At 43.3% G+C, this 12291-nt stretch overlaps 1 non-coding gene across 1 annotated transcript; it reads right to left on the reverse strand.

Annotated features, from left to right (window-relative positions):
* Nucleotides 1-12170: 12170 nt before the first annotated feature.
* Nucleotides 12171-12241, reverse strand: trnag-gcc (transfer RNA glycine (anticodon GCC)). The gene has a single exon. It is a non-coding gene; the product is annotated as a tRNA-Gly (tRNA).
* Between the last annotated feature and the right edge of the window lie 50 nt (nt 12242-12291).

Raw genomic sequence — 12291 nt, forward strand, 5'->3', positions numbered from 1 at the left:
GACAAGCAAAAGACAACATCAGTATGGATCATAGGGCATTCAGGGAAACCAGGAGAGTATCTGAAACTTACGTAGGTAGCCACAGCACTGCGGATATCCAGAAGGGTGGGCCAATATTTTGTCATGTTTTTTGCTTCCCCCCTCCCCCTTTTAACTCGTTGAGTTAAAAAACAACGAGTTTGTGGCAACCGCCCGGCCATGGAGCCTCAGCCAGCGCCTGAACCACTGAAATTTGGCAAAAACCTAGGCCTGGCCGAATTTACAGCATGTTTTGTGGTCCAGGACCTGCAAGAAGAGCAGACACACAAAGACAGACCATTAGTTCTTTCTGAGGCTTTAAACTCATGGTAAACTCTTTTGCGGGCATCTTGAATTTACACTGACGAGGTAGCCCGTACTATAATCCCACACTGCCCTTTCCACCTCCCTGACCCGCATATGGGTGAGGACCCCGGTCCTGTGTCCATATATGCAGGTCAGGAAGGCGGCCATGTACCCAAAGAACCGGTATCTTGTCACCGGATCGTTGGGTGCGGCCTTCTCCACATCGTCTGTGAAAAGAAGAGAGAGAGATGCATTAGTAAGGCTAACTTTCAGTTCATACGATTAGACTGATGAAGTATGTGTAGTATGTGAAGCTGGGATTGTGTGTGCGGAGTCTAGCATTACCCAGCAGTGAGGGAATCCTGTCTCTGGCCAGGCGGATGCAGGTCCCGAGCGCCTCCTGGCTCACCAGCTGCTGTTGTTTCCGAGCCTTCACAATCTGGTGCCCCAGGATCGTCCTGTTCAGGTCCCTGTACATTTTTTTGAGGTACCTGAACAGGACGACCACATCCTGTGCCTTGAGCCGGCTGTGCTGCGGAGGGGTGTCTCGCAAGCACTCCACAAAGCCAGTGGCCTGGCCGATGTAGAGTGCCACGGTCACTGGCGACATGGCCATCCTCCGCACCACAGCCGGGTAACTGTGAAAAATATAAGCAAAAGAAAATTGATTTAGCTGGAGTTACACTGCAAAAGTAGTACTATGTTTACACTAGAAGAAATTCAAGCTCACGCAGCAAGGTGCGCCAGGTTGCCCAGAAACTCCCACATCCAGGTGTTCTTGCTCGACCAGCCCAGGGCCATAAATGAGCAGAACGCCCTGGTTCTGCTCATCTTCGATACTGCGTTTTCCTGCATTTTTGGGGTGCCCTCCGGACAGAATATATACATAGAATATGACTCTATGTAGCTCTCTGTGAAGACACACAGGAAAAAAATGTGTAGAGCAGCAGTAAATGTCTCTTATCTTATGCCACAGCCTTTTGCTACTCACCAATTGAGCTCGGGAATGTCAAATGCCGGAGGGCTGACCCCTTGCTGCGGCCTTTAAAGATGCTGGCCAGGCACAAGGTTGAAGCGAGGCATCTGGACGTGTGCCACACCTCCAGATGCCTCGCTTTTTTCCTGTGCTTCGCTTCAACCTTCTGAATGTACACTGTGAGCTGTGCAGTGAGCTCACTCACCCTTTCCTCCCTGTCCTCCACTATGAGCTGGGCCAGGAATGCCGGCAGGCTTGCCCTGTCGTCACCGGCTTTGGGCTTCCTGGCCTGCTCCTATTCCTTGAACTCACCATCATGAAACTCAGGCACCTCCACCTCGACCTCTGCCGGCACCGCCACACCCTCATTAGATGATGGCTGAGGCTGTAAAAGAAACATTAGATCAGAGCCTGGTGTTTTACTGCCGGTGACAGTGAAATTCTTGCTGGGGAACAACTTGCCTCAGTGGCTGGAGCAGAGGGTTGGGTTTTAAGGAGGCATGGCTCCGCCTCCTCACACCCTGCCTCCACCTCCCGCTGCACCTCATCCTGCCACCCCTCCTCTACAATAGAATCCTCACAACAGCTGGATGAAGACTGAGTCTGTAAAAGAAACATTAGATCAGAGCCTGGCATTTTCCTGCCGCTGAAAGTGAAATTCTTGCTTGGGAACAACTTGCCTCAGTGGCTGGAGCAGTAGGTTTATTTTTGGGGCCTACTTTTCCAGCCCCCTGCAGTTTTCTCTGTAGAGAGAGAAGAAGAAGTGCATCGTATGTGAGTACAATTTATGTAGAAGTGAAGCCGTACTGTTACCATTCACTCACCTCCAGCTGTGCCACCTTCTTGCGAAGGGCCCGGTTTTTGGCTGCCATTTCCCGGCAGTTGGTGCAGGTCGTCCCCGCCTCATCCTCTCTGGCCTGCAGGTCCAGCTCTGACACCATAGGCGGTTGTGGGTTGGTCGCCCTCAGTGCCGAGAGCTTCAAATCAAATCAAATTAAACAACTTTATTTATCCGGGGGCGGGGGGGGGGGGGGGGGGGGGGGGGGGGGGGGATTATACATGGCAGAATAGGCATGAAAAAAACAACTAAGAATAGAATCAAGCATCTCAGTACCTTCTCCACCACCTTCGCCCTCACAAGCCGGTGTATCAGGGCTTCATGCAGTCTACACTTGTCAATGTGCTGCCTGGAAAGGTGTGTTTTTATGTCTTTCACCAGCTGTGTGCAGCCAGCCACGGGACACTGCACACAGCCGATTGATATATGGCCTGTGGCCAGGCCATTAAGCAAGTTTCGCTCCTGTGGGTTTAGTATGTGGTGGGCCTTGATGAGGTGCCTGGACACATACCAAAAGTTCCCACCACATACAGGACAGGTGAGCATTTGCTTTGGCTTTGTCATCTGAAAGAAAAAAGGGGTTCAAGATTCATTCAGCATTAATATATCTATCATCATATATTATCATCATACCATAGCTCATATGTCTGCTTCTACTTGATACCTGTTGACATCAGACAAAAACTGGGAGAAAGGTTGCAATCTGAAATTAATGCAGCAATGCAGGTGGCCTAGATTGAATCATTTGAGTTTGTATGTTTGGCACCAGTGGGCCAAGGGAGCTGGCAAGGACCTGGACTAGGTCGGGGCGACCAAACAAGACAACCTCAGTTTTGTTTTCGTTTAATTTTAGAAGGTTTAGGTCCATCCATTTCTTAATATCACTCATGCAGTTTAGCAGTGATTGGAGGGAATCTTTGGCAGAAACTCTAAGCGGCAAATACACCTGCACATCGTCAGCAAAACAATGGAAGGGGATGCTGTGCTTCCTGAATATGGACCCCAGGGGTAGCATGTAGAGAGAGAACAACAGCGGGCCCAGAACCGACCCCTGGGGCACCCCGCAGGTCAGAGGGGCCACTGAAGAAGAAAACTGCCCTATCTGAACTGAAAAGGATCTGTCTGTTAGATACGATTCAAACCACTTTAGGGCAGTGCCTTTTATGCCAACACGGTGCTCTAAGCGAGCCAAGAGAATGGCACAGTTGCCAGAGTCACGGGTGAGCAAGAGATCATTAAAAACTTTTAAAAGAGCAGTTTCAGTGCTGTGGAGAGGCCTAAAACCAGATTGAAACGGTTCACAGACATTTGCTGTTTTTAAAAATTCTTGGATTTGAGTAAGAACAGCTTTCTCTAAACCTTTGAGATAAAAGGGAGCTTGGAAATTGGTCTAAAATTGGTTAGACCAAAATTGGCCTTTCTTTTTTTAAAGAGGCTGCACCGTGGCATGTTTAAAAGAGGATGGAACAGATCCAGAGCTCAGACACAGATTTATAAATTGTAAGCTAAAAGTGTCAACTGTGCAGAAGACCTCTTTAAAAAGACGGGATGGAATGCTGTCAGATTGGCAAGTGGCAGGCCGTAAATTTTTAACAATCTCAGTGAGGTGAGATAGTGAGACAGGCTCAAATTTGTCAAAGACAGCGGAGCTGGGAGAAGAGCTGAGGGGTCCTGGGCAGACTGCGAGAGCGGGTGTCTAAATGCTAAAATTTTACCAATACAAAATTCATTAAAAGCCTTGCACAGAGTAGGAGAACGGCTCAATACAGACAGCATCACATGGATTCACCAGAGAATCAAACACATTAAAAAGAACCTGAGGCTTATGAGCATTTGCAGACACAAGTGGGGAGAAATATTCTGTCTTTGCAGCTTTAACAGCCTGCTGGTATGATGTGAGATCGTTTTGGAGGAGATCCCACAAAATTTTAGGTTTGTCCTTTTTCCATCTCCTCTCTGCCTGCCTAGATGCGCGTCTGAGCGCACGAGTGGACTCGTTGAGCCAAGGCTCTTTCTGCAGCCTTACAGGCTTGAGAGTCATGGACACGATTGAATCCAAAATCACGTCCCCACTGTCTCATGTTTGTATATTTTACTCTTTTTCACAGCACTTCATTCAGTTTGTTATCGTAATCAGCCACCATGTACAGGTGCATCTCCATAAATGAGATATTGTGGAAAAGTTCAATATTATAAACTAATGATGTCACACTGTGATCAGATGATGAACTCAAAACACCTGCAAAGCAGACACAATCATGGGAAGACTGCTGACTGGACAGATGTTGAATAAATAAATAAATAGTCAGGTCTCAGGTGGAAGTGAGTTGCGGATAAACCACAGATAGAAGTTGGCTGGTTTCCTACCTGTATAAAACCTCAACCACAAAGGGACTCGAACCCTCAATCTCTGATCCGAAGTCAGAACGCCTTTTCCAATGCCCACCGCGGTCTAGTGTGTTTGTCCCATAGACCATGCCAATAACATTCTTTGTCAGAATGTTATTGGCATAGTGTTTTGATAAGAGTTTTTGTTGGTGCAGTAGCCAATAATTTTGTGTGGGTTAAAATGATGATCTCTTATTTAACTAGAATGGCAGTTCCTGAAGAAACTGCGAGTGTGATTGCAGAGCTGTTTGCTGCAGCTAGCAGCACATACAGCATGCTGCAGATGAAGCTTAAAAGAGCTGCAGCACGCTGAGTAGCTGAGAACCAGAAGCACGGGCACATCACAAAGCATGAGGCAGTACAGAGGCTGTAAAGCTTTATAGTGTTGGGTTGGGATATCAGCTATTACAGGCGACCATTTCACACCAGAAAGCTGGGCTGTTGAAGTCATATCAGGTATTTCACAGAAGCATTTGAAAAACAGGATGGATTTATGTTGAGTAATACATATGTTTTCACTATAGCGCCCCCAGTGGCCAAACCGCATGACACTTGGTACACTAAATCTTAGTACTAGCCTACAAATTTGGCAGCTATATGTTACAGTATGCATCAGTTATAGTACATTAAGTACACATGGCCACGCCACCAAAAGTTTATTAGCCAATAGAAATGAAACGCTATTAGATATTCCAAAATAAAAAATCTTACACTATTAAAGTTGTCCACTACTGTTTTGTCCGATGTTTTTGACACTTTATATCTCACCACATGGTGGCGCTATGACTACAGTTTACTATATTTAAGTAAATACATCTTTTAAAATATGTTCAAAGTTTCAGCTGTATAGCATGGCTACTTTCTGAGTTGCACATTTTTAATTACAATGTTGTCAGATTGTCCCAAAGTCACAGCAAGGGTGTCATCACATTTAGACACTTTAGTTTTGAAAGCATGTTTGTAGCTTTAAGCTGTAGGAGGAGCGTTCTGTCATCATTACGTTTTTTTTCCTGTTTCTTTAAGTAGAATAACATTGATGTGATGCATCAGTTGGAACAGTCTGGACAGGTTTGACTGAATGTTTTATAGCGTCCTCTGTAGTAAACAGGGACTGATCGCTGCATTCACTCGCTTAAAATTGTAACCCGGGTGAAAAAACTCCAGCTACTGCTCCATATGTTGTATTGTGGGCCGTGTTGTATTTCTACGTAATGACGTCCGACTCAGACCAATCGCATCACTGTAACCTGGCAGTGCCAGTCTAGATGCGAATTAACAAACCTTTATTAGTCCCACAATGGGGAAATTGCATTTTTGCAACAGCAGATACAGACAGCAAAGGATAAGTTAGGAAAGATATATATATATATTATATATATATTATTTTGTACACTGTGGTGTGGTGAATATTGCTCCTATCAGAAGTGGTTATTATACAGTCTGACAGCAGCAGGAAGGAAAGACCTTCTGTATCTCTCCTTCACACACCGAGGGTGGAGCAGTCTGCCACTGAAGCTGCTCTGCAGAGCTGACAGGGCGTCCTGCAGGGGGTGGACTCATTGTCCAGCATCAGAATCAGAATCAGAATCAGAATTACTTTATTTATCACCGAGGGGAAATTATGTTTTGTTACAGACATTAGAAATTAAAGATACATTGAAATATATAATAAATATCTAAATACCTAGATAGCATTTAAATCCCTGAGTTGTATCTAAAGAACATATTCACTACTGTATAAAACCTTCCCATAGTAAAGAGCAGGACATGAATGCACCAGTATGAATGTACAGTGTCTGAGTGACACTTCTACTCTTATACTCTGTACTTAACTGCATTTAATGTAACTTGATACCTCCGGCACAGGAATTTCCTTCAGGATTAATAAAGTCTTGTCTTGTCTTATCTTCCAGTTCAGAGTTCAGTAGTTTGATTGAGACAGGCAGGAATGACTTCCTGTGTCTCAGTGGTGCATCATGGGAGTCAGTTTTGTCAGGACCCTCCTGTCACCCACCTCCTGCACTGAGTCCAGAAAAAGCCAGGTCTCTCGACTATCCTTAACTGTGCTACATTGAATCAATGTGAGAGGTCTGTAAAGTATTTCTCTCTGACCTTTATGTTGATCATGTTTGATATTGCTACACTAGCAGAATTGATATTATAATATAGCAAACATTTATTTCCCAATTTGACTAATAGAATATCTATATTTGATGTATATATTTGATGATATGAGAACTCTAATTAGAACTATGTATGATACGATTTGTACTGTATTATTATTAGATAGATGGACTGTGTGCACATTAATTGGTCCTGTGCTGTGTGCAGGCCAGGGTTGATGGCGAGCTAGGATTGAGCTCTGCTTAGGCTCGAAGAATACGATTCAGCTCAACGTCTGGATCTGGCCCAGATCTCTTCTGGTTGGAGGAGTGGTAGAGGCTCCTGCAGCCCCCTTTATTTTGAACTTTTGTCCCCTCGCTGCGTGTGGCCCCCCCATTGCTGGGTTTGTTAACTGTGTGTCATTAAATATATATGGTACTTCAGCAAATCTTCATCGCCCTGTCTCTCTTTTACTCATTCCAGAGCTGCTCCTACACTTCTGAGCCCTACACTGAAGAAATGGAAACACTGTGAATCTACAGAAACAATACTAGTATATCCAACACAATCATTCATATTTCCTCTGTTAACATAACACACAAGTAATCTCCATGTATTTGCACACATTGTTAAATGTGCTAGATCTCTTGTGTTGACTGAAAGTGATTCATTAAATAAGAACGTGATGTATTTAAGTTTCCTCACACACGGAAATGGAATGTATTCAAAACTGCGCCTGAAAACAAAACAGCTGTTATTGGTTAATAAAAGAAGAAGAAGCCCTATTCAGCAGCAGCAACAGAGGAAGCCTTTCTGTCAAGAAGATTCAGCAGTCTCCTGTGGCTCTATCAAAGACCTGATTAGTGAAAACAGTAAGTTATTAATGATGATTATTCAATGATATACCGACATTTGAAACTGTATGTAATGCAACAGTCCGCGCATTTATCACGTTCCTGTTTATATAGATTCCAGACTTTTTAGCGTGCTAATCCTTGCTAACAGGCTCACAACCTCTTGCTAGCTACCATATGCTGGGGGTCATGTCGAGTTCACCGTGAGACTTCAACAGAGGTTTACTGTATGTGTATAGTTAGTCTGGGTATGGATTTGTCTCTTCAAAAACTAAGCGAGCAAATTGATGTGTAGCTGCTTCTGAGTATATTGAATTTAAAACACTTTAGCATGCTCTCTCTCTCTCTCTGTTTCTCTCTCTCTCTCTGTTTCTCTCTCTCTCTCTCTCTCTGTTTCTCTCTCTCTCTCTCTCTTTTCTCTCTCTCTCTCTCTCTCTCTCTCTGTTTCTCTCTCTCTCTCTCTCTCTCTGTTTCTCTCTCTCTCTCTCTCTCTCTGTTTCTCTCTCTCTCTCTCTGTTTCTCTCTCTCTCTGTTTCTCTCTCTCTCTCTGTTCTCTCTCTCTGTTTCTCTCCCTCTCTCTCTCTCTCTCTCTGTTCTCTCTCTCTCTCTGTTTCTCTCTCTCTCTCTGTTTTCTCTCTCTCTGTTTCTCTCTCTCTCTCTCTCTGTTTCTCTCTCTCTCTCTGTTTCTCTCTCTCTGTCTCTCTCTCTCTCTGTTTCTCTCTCTGTTTCTCTCTCTCTTCTCTCTCTCTGTTTCTCTCTCTCTCTCTCTTTTCTTCTCTCTCTCTCTCTCTCTCTGTTTCTCTCTCTCTCTCTCTCTCTGTTTCTCTCTCTCTCTCTGTTTCTCTCTCTCTCTGTCTCTCTCTCTGTCTCTCTCTCTCTCTCTCTCTCTCTCTGTTTCTCTCTCTCTCTCTCTCTGCCAAATAGACTGGATGACAGCGTCACTCCGGTGCGTCGTAGCGTATAAAGTGCTTAATGTCCGGCCGTCAGATTTAATATGTCCCGCGGCTTCTGTCTTAAAATGTGTCAAATCAACAGGTAGTTCTTATTTTTTAACTCATTGTGTGCCGTTTACGGGATGTTCTGAGCAGACCACGGTCAGCTCGCTGTCTGCGTTGCCACTGTGCGTCACAGCGCTGCAGGGCTTGGACGTTACAGCAACACAGAGAGCTGTGAAGCTGCTCAACACCGGTTCAACACTTCGACACAATTCACCACGAGTCTAAACATGCTCATGTATAGAACCTGCTCTCAGAGAGAGTCCGCGTTGTACGAGTGCAGTTCTCTGCCTTCTCACTGGAGGCACTCGCAGTACCACCACCCATTAGTCCTCTTGCCACACATGCTGACACACACACACATACAGATGAGCCCACTCCCAGCAGCAGGTAGAGAGTGCGTGTTGTTTGGCTCTGTTGCTCATGACGTGCTGGGTTGACTTAACTCCATTGACTATGCTCAGATAAGCTATTGTAATAGGCCTACCACTACTCATAATAATAATAATAATATCAACATATTATTATAATTTGTTATGGTGACAGGCCTAATTACACTATGTTAAACGTGATGTTTTATATGTTGCTCTTTTTATTTGATGTGTTTCAATGATGGACATGTGGCTATTTGACACATACATAGAGACTTGTAATGGTAAGTGCTGTTATATTGCCTTCTGAGTTGCTGTTAACATTCCTTATTGTGACATTTTTGTTTAGTCTAGTATAGCATGATGTTTTTTCTCTCTGACCAGTTGAACCTAATTCCTTTGTGTATATTACTTTTCACAGATCAACGCTGAATTTAAAAGAATCACCACCATCCCACTACAGTCCAAGTTTATGTCTCAGCTGGACATCTATTCTGACAAACTGACAAATGTCTTTCAAAAAAGAGGCGGTCAACTCGGACAAAGGCTCAAAACAGTAGTTGCAAAAATGGCTGAGGTAAGTGATGCATATTTCAGACTGTAGTTTGTATGTCTGTCTAATTTTGACAATGGTGTATGGACTTTGGAGAGGTCATGGAAAGTTTAGAATATCTTAGATTATGAATATTTTTGGCAGGAACTTTGTGACAAGTGAGCAGCCTCGAGACTTAAATTTGAGAATTGTGCACCAATTTTATGATTGATTACATTGTGCTTATAATTGTGTAGTACTAAAATGCCTGAATTTAGATAATGAAGGCTGTTTGTTTTTTTGTTTAGTGTGACGATGTAGATGCCGGACGAGAGTGCATTATTAAAGGAGTCTGTATCTACATGGGTGAAGATCCACAAAACTTGACCCAGGAATATGTGGTGTGTATACATGTATATATGAATAATTGCTTGCTTCCCTTTATCCTCCATTTTCTTTTGTTTATCTAATTAATTTATGTGGACATAAAAAAGTAGTTCTACTGTCCATCATTTTGTACCCAACTATTAAGGAAAGGAATGAAATATGTGCTTTTGTGTAATTTCTTGTTACTATGAACTGCTGAGAAACATACTGTATTTGTTTGGTACAATTATTATTTTTCCTTACCTCACTTGTCCATCCTGTCACTTTATGTCTTTCGGCACAGGGCATGGATGAAGAGTCCATCAAAGAAGCCATTGAAGACACCACTATGGGGATTTATGTCCAGAAAGAACATGCCAGAGGCAGAGGACATTGGAATCGTTCTGGAGGGCATCAAGGTGTTGCAGGATCTGGACAATGCAGCATTGGCTGTTTCCATGCTGTTTGGCCTAATGTATGCCCTCAACCTCAGCTATCCTCGAAACCTCTGCTACACTTTTGAGGTACTCCAGAAGATCATTATGGAACTGAATGATGAACGTTCTCATAAGGCACTCGCTCTGAAAAACAGACTCTTTCATAGAAAGGGTCAGAGACCAGAACAGTCAGCAATGTTTCCACAAATCCACTATGGAGGGCATTATGCCATTTGCTTCACATCCTCCTTGAACTGCATCCTTTAATGTTTCATTTACCACTGCTAATTGCATGTTATGACATGTTTTTGTATTTGATCAGATGAGTTTCACAAAAAAAAATCCATGTTGAAACAGTTAGGGGCATTATTGTGTTTCAATGCACTGTTTTTGATACAGGGTAATGTATCAGTTCATGGCCATTGCGTATGTTCTGAATACAGCATTTGTTTGTGAGACTTGTCTCTGTGTGAATGCAAGTTAATATTCAGCACACCTCGATATGGAACCACTGGGTTATGAATACAATTTTGATTGTAAGCTTCAACAAATCTTTTTAAATTCATATGAAGTAATGAAAATACTATAAAGGTACCTAATACCTTTAAATAATGGTTGAATTTAAAATCAAGTTTGAGTTACAGTTAAGAATTGGGTTTCCTGGACATGATGAAATCATTTTAGAATTACACAATAAATTGGGTTTAGATTTTGAACATTTAATACATTGAATCAACATGATTCTTTTAAACAACCTAACATGATTGAAATAAGTTAGTTTAACAAGAAATTATTAATTAAGAGAAAGAAGAAAATTGTGTTGGTTTTACGTATTATGATTGTGTGGGACCGATGTACGACTTTTTTTTTCAGTGTAGTGGATGATCAGTCTGTGGGAAAGCGAGACCCCACATCCAGCCTGCCTTCTAGAAAGGCTCTAAAGAAGATGGTGGATGACAAATATGAGAAGGAAGCCGAGGCTCAACTGCAGAGGGTGGAGGGAGGGAGTCTGACTTCAGACATGTGGACCTCCATTAATATGGATGCACATCTTCAGTCACTAGCCGTCTTGTCCTCAACAATGCAAAGCTAACAGATAACGACTGGCTAACGACTACGAGACTGCTGGAGGGGACTGGTTGACAGCCCTGTGTTCTTGCTGTGAGTACGTGCAAACCTCTGTCCTTAACAGAGGAGGTGGCCTCAGACATCATCTTTGTAGTCATTAGCCAATCATTAGAAACAGCAGACTCAGTCAGCCAGACCAACACAGGTAACTATGGAAACATTTAGTGCTATTGTTTGTGAGTTTGACCCAGACCCACCCACTGAGGTCCTCCACCACATATAAACCATGTTTCCCACCAACAGGTAGAACTGATGAAGCTGCTTGGAGGAGCAGAGAAACGTCTTCAAGAAAACTCTACAAGTCCAGACGCCTTGCTTCAGTGGTCTCTATGAACATGACCTGGATGACATGTAAACATACAGTGTGCTCTTTGTAATCTGTATTCTGGCTCTAAAACAAGTGCCCCTTGTGAGGGTTGAAGTCACAATCTTCAGATTATGAGACTGACTCGCTGCCTACTGCACTAACAAGGCTCAGAAAGAGGTGAAACATGGTCTTTTTTTTTTTTTTTAAATAGAGACATCTACAGTGCTCATGCTGGCTACTGCACCAAAACATTCTTAATTTAAATCAAATGAATGTGTTCTATAAAAAGGCTCTAAAGGTAAAACATCACAGTAATTCTTCCTGTGACACCTTCACTACCAGTGATGGTAAGTGCTCTTGTTTCAAATGTGATGTGCACTGTACCACTGAAGCTCGTCTGTGAAGTGTAGTGCCTCTGTGTGTATGTCACAGTGATGTTAACAGAAGTCAGATAGGTCTGTTAACACATATAAAAACAACATGCTGAACAACAGCATAGATGTGAAGGTGAATATATGTCCCCTCACATGTTCCTCAGTTAAAAGGGTCATTGCATTGGCCGGGAATCGAACCCGGGCCTCCCGCGTGGCAGGCGAGAATTCTACCACTGAACCACCAATGCTGTGCAAAGCTGACTTCTAGTGGTGCCATCGCAGGTTGCAGCCTCCTCAT

This window comes from Parambassis ranga, unplaced genomic scaffold (assembly GCF_900634625.1).
Source record: "Parambassis ranga unplaced genomic scaffold, fParRan2.1 scaffold_89_arrow_ctg1, whole genome shotgun sequence".
In the NCBI taxonomy this organism is placed as follows: domain Eukaryota; kingdom Metazoa; phylum Chordata; class Actinopteri; family Ambassidae; genus Parambassis; species Parambassis ranga.